Raw genomic sequence first — 7,341 nt, 5'->3', positions numbered from 1 at the left:
GAAATTAAACACGATGCATATAACAAGGAAAACACATGGATCAGAAGGTTAGATATTGTCAAAGATATTATTGATCTTTCCTAAACAATTAATTGAATGTGATCTCAGCTAAAGTGTTAGTAGGACTTTTAGGGAATCTGGTAAGGTCATCTAATATCTATATGGAGAGATAAAGAGACTCACACTTTTGAACAATAATTTGGGAAGACCTTAAGTAATTTCAGACTTTCCTGCAAAGTGACTTAATATGTCAATATGAATCTTAATATGCAGATATGAGTCTTAATATGTCAATATGAGTCCTAGCCAAATATGGCAGAATGGCTAAGAACAGAATAGGATATTGAATGGGCCCAGAAGGATGATTACTTATTTACAAAGATGAGTAGGTAATTAAGTGAAGATCAGGTAATGTGTTCACTAGTCTTTGCCTAATGACTTGATATCTATGTATTAAATAAGGAACCTTGATCCTTACCTCACACCATACGTAAGAATTTACTTGAAATGGTTCATAAGACACAAGATTCAATTAGCTTAATTAAGCATAGGGGAGAACCTAGACGTTCTAGAAAAACCGAACACAAGAAAAACTTTGTAACCACTGATTTCTTAAGGAAACAGGAAGTAAAAACTACAACTGCCAATTAAATACAGACAACACCTGCCAATCAAGCCGGATCCAAACTAAAATGGCTTTCTCTTCATAAAAGACAGAAAAGCTGTTTGTAACAACTGGATAAGCTGTATAGAATAAGATGCACAACTAACTGACTCACAGAACCAGCCTCCTCATGTGGACCTGTGATTCCCCTCACTATTCAGGGAGTTGGGGCAGGAAGATGGCAGACTCAAGGCTTGCCGAAGGAAATCAGCGAGACTGCACCTCAAAAGCGAAAAATAAGAGCAGTTTGTGGGCAGAGTGCTTGCCTAGCATGCATAAAGTGTGGTATTTAGTTCCCAGTACCACAAAAACAAGGGCAGGGAGAGATGTGGTTAGCAGTGATTTTTATCAAGTAGACTCACATAATGTTAGTCTGATCGCCCACATTCCAAAACCTTGCAATCTCACATCACGTGAGTATATAGAGGAAACATAACGACACTTTGAAAATGTTTGCCAGCTTCTAATCAAAGCAAATACATCTTGACTGGCTTCTAGGAAGGAATCAGCTTCTAGGCATGTACTCCAGAAAAAAAAATAAAACATATATTCACAGAAAGATTTTTTTACCAAAACGTTCGTTTATTTCCAAACAGGCTTAACCCAGTCTTGTCTGTCATATATCAGATTTCTCAGTAGAGAGCCAGACTGAAGAAGTTTCCAAGAGTTCGTATCACAGAAGTATGTTGCCTTTATTAAATTTGTATGTGAATCATGGAAATATTTTTGCATTTATTAAATTTCTATGCTTACTAAGCAGTTTATATTGTTTTCTCGTTTTTCTCAATAACAAAGTAAATTATGAGTTTGCTTGAAAATCGAATCTAATCCTAAATTCTTGAAAATAATCTCATTCTGGTTGTTTTATAATATTATGTTTCAAAAGTATACTTTTTGAATTCAGCTTTTTTTTTAACCCTTTTGACATGTGTCTTTAAGAGCTAGTTTAACTTGTAACTTTTCCCTTTTATTCCTTTCCTTCTCTTCTCTAACCAAGCTAACCTACCCCCTATTGTTCTATTCATATTTGGACCACAAATGAAATGATCTGCTTTTTTAAACATCTGACAGAAGTTGCTGTCAAGCTTGTGTGAGCTTTGACTTTCTCTCTGTTATTGCTGGCGTGTTTTATTTTACTTTTTATATTTTACATGTGCCAACAGTTAACAGACAAAACTACAAACGTGTGTAAATCTATACCTGCAGAATAGTTTGAAGCCATTTTTGATTTTTGTTTTGTTCTTTGAGACAGGGCTTCTCTGTGTAGCCCTGGCTGTCCTGGAACTCACTCTGTAGATCAGGCTGGCCTCACAGAGATCTGCCTGCCTCTGCTTCCTGAGTTCTGGGATTAAAGGCTTCTGTCACCATGCCCAGTCTGTTTGAAGCCACTTTCAAGCCAGAATATTTATTCCTTTTACATTTATCATGATTAATGGCATATTTGCAGCTAGCACTCCATCTGACCTCGTGGTTTCTGTTTGCCACCAGTTCTGTGTTTCCTTTTCTCCCTTTTTAGTTCCATGTAGACTAATTAATTGATATTATTTTTCTACTGGCCAAGTGTTAATCATATTTTACTACCTTCAAAGGGACAAAATTGAAATGATTGTTATCCTTGGTCTGTGATGGTTCTCATTGCCATGTCTTTGCCAAATGTCCCTTTGTCTAGCTTATGCCTCTGCCTGTCTCTAGAGACACTCATGGCCACCTTGGCTCCTTAATGACATGACTAACTCTCAATGACTAACTCTCCATAACCAACTCTCCCCGTGCTCTAGATCGCTCTCTCCTTCTGCTTGTTTGGGGCTCTGTATATCTTCCTGAGCCCATTATTTCAGAGTTTTAAAATTGCTCTGTGTTTTTCACACTGAAATTTACCACCCCTAAACATTTTTGATGTGTTTACCCCTTGAAAACAACCGGCATTTATCTTAGACTACCTCCACGTCACTCTTCCCAGGCAAGTTAAGTCTCATGGTTCTGTGCTTTCCTTCCATCTGTATTTTAACCCACAGCGTAGACATGAGCAGTTCGCGCAGTCCATGTTCACCTACGCTTTTCCCCATAAATAGAAACATTCTGGAATTCAATGTTCTTTCCTATCTCTCAGATGGCAATTGAAAATATGCCGCTTTCCCTAAAACGCAGTCTTTAGAATTTTGTACTTTGGAAGTTTGTGTGGAGTGACCATTCTGTCTTCCCTTCAAAACAAATTGTTTTGTGTAGATAGATTCCTAGGTAAACAAATACTTCCACGACTTTGAAGAGATTCTTTTACCATTTTATGGCACAATTTGAAGTTTGAAGATCTGCTTCAGCATTGCGTTCACTCACCCATGAGATCTTGGCCATTTCTCCTTGGTTGGCTCAGATCAATCTTTCAGTAATTCTGGAAAATTATCAAGCGCTTATGTCTTCAAATGCTGGGTCCTTGTCTTAGTGGTTTCCCTTGTTGCTGTGTAGAATATCTAAAACAGTTTAAGTAGGGAAAGGCACATCCTGGCTGACAGGAAGCACGGGTAGCAGAAGCAAGAATCCAACTGCTCACCCTTCATCCAGAGTAAGAGAGCAGAGCTGGAATGGGATGTGAGGCTAGACCATAAAACCTCAAGACCCACACCACCCAACATCAACAGTTACGGACAAGTACTTGTGAATACACTACAGATAACATCTTACCTCCAAGCCACACCTCTCCACAATGACTAACCAGTGTTAACTCTCAACTTTCCAAAGTGACAATCACTTGGGAAATGAGAAATCTGGTGCTAGTTGATAACTATCTTGGTTGTAATTTATGTGGGAGTGTTTGCCCACTGTGAGTGGCACCATCCCCTAGGCAGTGCATTATGGACTGTTGTGAAAGTGGAGGCAGTAGATTGAGTACTCGTATGGATACATTCTTTCCTCTCCGTTCTTGATTATTGATGGGATGTAATGACTTCTTCAAGATTTTGCTACTATGTAACATTTCTACCGTGATAGACTCTAACCTGGAACTGTTACCCAAAATAAACCCTTTCTCCCTGAAGTTGCTTTGTCAAACTCTCTCCTCACTGCAACAGAAAACAAAGACAAAAACAACCTGCCACCCTCAACCTTATTTTCTCCTCTATCACCTAAAAAATTGCTTATGCATGGTTGGCTTCTCTGACTTTCCACTCCATATCTGTCCTTGCCCATGGTTGGCTTCTCTGACTTTCAACTCCATATCTGTTCTTGCCCATGGTTCTTATTTTTTTTCTAAACTTAAGAGCATTTCAAACAGCTTTTGTGGCTCTTCCTTCCAGCTCATTAATTCTTTGTGTGCTCTATTGTCTCTTTTACTAATCTATTGAATTTTATTTCCATTTATTATATTTTTGTTTCTATAATTCTGAGTTTTTTCAAATTATTTAATTTTAAACCCTTGTTGCATTTGCTCATTTATTCAAGCATCTCTTTCATCATTTTAAATACAATAAGTATCCTGTTATACATTTTTTTCCTGTTTCTGAAATACTCCAGGGACTAGCTCTAATATTCTGTCAATGCCTTCTCTGTTTCCTGCGCTACACCTTTCTGTTAATATTCTTTGTTTCTTCCTTTCTTCCTCTCTTCCTTTCATCCTTCCTTCCTTCCTTCCTTCCTTCCTTCCTTCCTTCCTTCCTTCCTTTTTCACCTGCTATGCAGCCCAGACTGGCCTAGACCTTGCTACTTTCTGTGTAGCTATCCAAGCTGATCTCAAACTCTATCCACTGAATGCTGGCTATAGCATGTTCCACCATGCATAATTTAGCATGGATTTGAATTTCTGATCCTGGCCTGCACCTCCTGGAGGGGGTTACAGTCATGTGCCAGCACCCACTGTTTGTGTAGTGCTGAATTTAAAACCAGGATTTCACGAGCATACTAAGCAAGAACTCTATCATCCGAGCTATTTCTCCAACCCCTAGGTTTTCTTTTTTTTTTTTAATGTTAACTTCTCATTGTCTTTGGAAATGTTGCCAGTGGGGATGCCTTGATACATGGTGTCTTGGTTAGGGTTTTACTGCTGTGAACAGACACCATAGCCAAGGCAACTCTTGTAAGGACAACATTTAGTTGGGGCTGGCTTACAGGCTCAGAGGCTCAGTCCATTATCATCAAGGAGGGAATATGGCAGCATCCAGGCAGGCAAGGTGCAGGAGGAGCTGAGAGTTTTCTGTCTTCATCTGAAGGCTGCTAGGAGAAGATTGACTCCCAAGCAGCTAGGATGAGTGTTTTAAAGTCCACACCCACAGTGACATACTCACGCCAACAAGACCACATCTCCTAATAGTTCCACTCCCTGGGCCAAGCATATTCAAACCACCACACATGGGTTAAAATTGTGTTCCATTGAAGAGATTTTGCACAGGCTTCTGCAGTTACCTGGCAGTAGAGCTCACCTGGAAATCACTTTAACATCAATTCTTCCCTTGAAGTTTGATTTTTTTACATAAGTAACAACACGCTCACACGTAAGCTACATGCTATGATCTCTCAGCCTATGTCAAAGTCAACGGAGGTTCTTTTATACCCAACTTTCCCTACTTGAAGCTTTGTTTATCATTCACCCCAATAGGGAGGATGCAGTCCATTTACATGCTGAGCCTCCTACCAGAGTCCTCACCTTTGTGGACTGGATCCTTCACTTGCCCATGGTGGGCAGACATCATTCCAGCCACTTGTGAATAAGTGTGTGTCCCACTGATACTTATGCCAGGAAAAGTAGCACGGACAAATGTCATCCTAGATAAATCAGGACATAGGCTAACCCTTTATATAACATCAGACACCAAAATCTAGGGTAAAAATCACCAATTTTGCGGATAGAATTTTGTTGACCCTGCTTGGAGGAAAATAATCAGTGTTTCTGCTTCCAGCTGACTCTAGATTTCCACCTTTATTTCCCTTCATGGACTATTTTATTGTTCTACCAGCTCAGTTAACATTTTTATCCATATCTATAAAAAAAAGTATTTTACTTAGTCATTCTCATTGTTTCCAACTGGAACGGCATGTGGTAGACATAATCCAGGATGTTACCTAAATGGAAGTATCTTCTTCCTTTTCCTTTCCCATCTTCAAAGGCAAGACAGTGACTCGATTTAAATATGAATGTTCCAGATCCAAGAATCAATCGGTAAAGTGAAATCTGTGATCAAATGCAGACGTTCCACCTCCTCACAGAGGCTCATCTTTCTTATGTTCCTACGAATGATATTTTCCAGGATTTTGCAATACGCCAGGAACATAAATGTGACCACGCATCAGAGATGTTGATAATACCAGAGAGGCAGGGAACACACAAAGCTGGAACAGTGTTAACCCCAGCCCTGCATGCTAAGTGCCCCCAGTGGCTGCTGAAATACTGAGACGTGTGCTGTGTGATCTCTGAACTACACTGTTGGAAAACTACAAAAGCTGGACCCTACCTTTGTTTTCAAGTAGGCACCAGCCTACTTTTAACTCCCTAATATGAACTGCCTTAGTGTGCCCTGAAATTTAAAAGGAAAAAAATTGCAACATTGCTATTTACACTTTTCAATGCAGCATGTGAATCAGAAATCACTTTGCAAGGGGGTGTTCCTTGTTTGAGCATTGTTCGTGATTCATATGTAGATTTTTGTAGGATCCCAAACCAGATAATATTGTAGTTACCACACATGTAACTGCAAATACTCCTCTACTGTTTATCTCCTGCATAGGTTCAACATTGAAATGGGACAATTAATCATGTATGAACAGCAGCCTAGGTGTTTCTGTGCACAGTGGGGACACACATCTCTTGGATATTGATGGGAGGGGATAGATAAACCAGGGTGTTGCTGCAATAGGTCTTTCTGGGAAGTTTCTTGGGATACAAACAGAATCATAATGGGTCACCATGGCAGAAGGAGCTGGATTGACAGTCCATTGACTTTTGCTAGATCAGTGTTCAACAAACATGCAACCTAAAGGTAGATACAGATAATGCAGTATTTGAGAACCTGTCTTAGCATCTCCAGGGTGTACTACAGTACTTTCCACATAGTAGGGATTTTAATGCTGGCTAGAAGTTAAAGCTTATGTTGTGATTCGAGGCATGCAGGCCATGCACCTCTCTGTTCTATAAATCGCATGATAGAGAAAGCCATGATACAAACTAAACAAAATTCCTGCTTCTGTGTTTGGATTTTTAAAAGATCCAGGCTGCCACGATTACTCAAAGCATTGTTCTAAAACATTGCTTTAGTGCAATTGACCACTTTCGGGTGTGTTAGGTGACAGGCACACCTCTAAATCATGGAAAATAAACTGTACATTGCTATGTATGGTGCATGAGTGCATATGTGCCCTGCAGCATGATAGTCACAGAGATAAAAGTAAGAAGACACAGAATCTCTAAAAAAAAGGACAGTGGGGGACATTTACAAAAGAACGACATTCCTCTAAAACCCTGAATCACATACAAAATAATACAAACCAGAGCTGTTCCTCTGAGCTGAAGTCTAGAAATAACATTGCCAGCGTCTACCACCAGCTTCTAAAATGCCCTTCTAAATGTCAGCCAGAACAAATGGGCCAAAGTTGTCAGGAGGCCTGAGTCCTCGTACAGAGACAAGCACCATCTGACAACGGGCAGCCAGCACAGATCCCCAGGACAGAGACACGCACATCTGACCACAGGCAAT

This window comes from Rattus rattus, chromosome 12 (genome assembly GCF_011064425.1).
Source record: "Rattus rattus isolate New Zealand chromosome 12, Rrattus_CSIRO_v1, whole genome shotgun sequence".
Classification (NCBI taxonomy): Eukaryota; Metazoa; Chordata; class Mammalia; order Rodentia; family Muridae; genus Rattus; species Rattus rattus.
The sequence above is the reverse complement of the archived record's forward strand: the minus strand, read 5'-3'. Positions refer to the sequence as shown.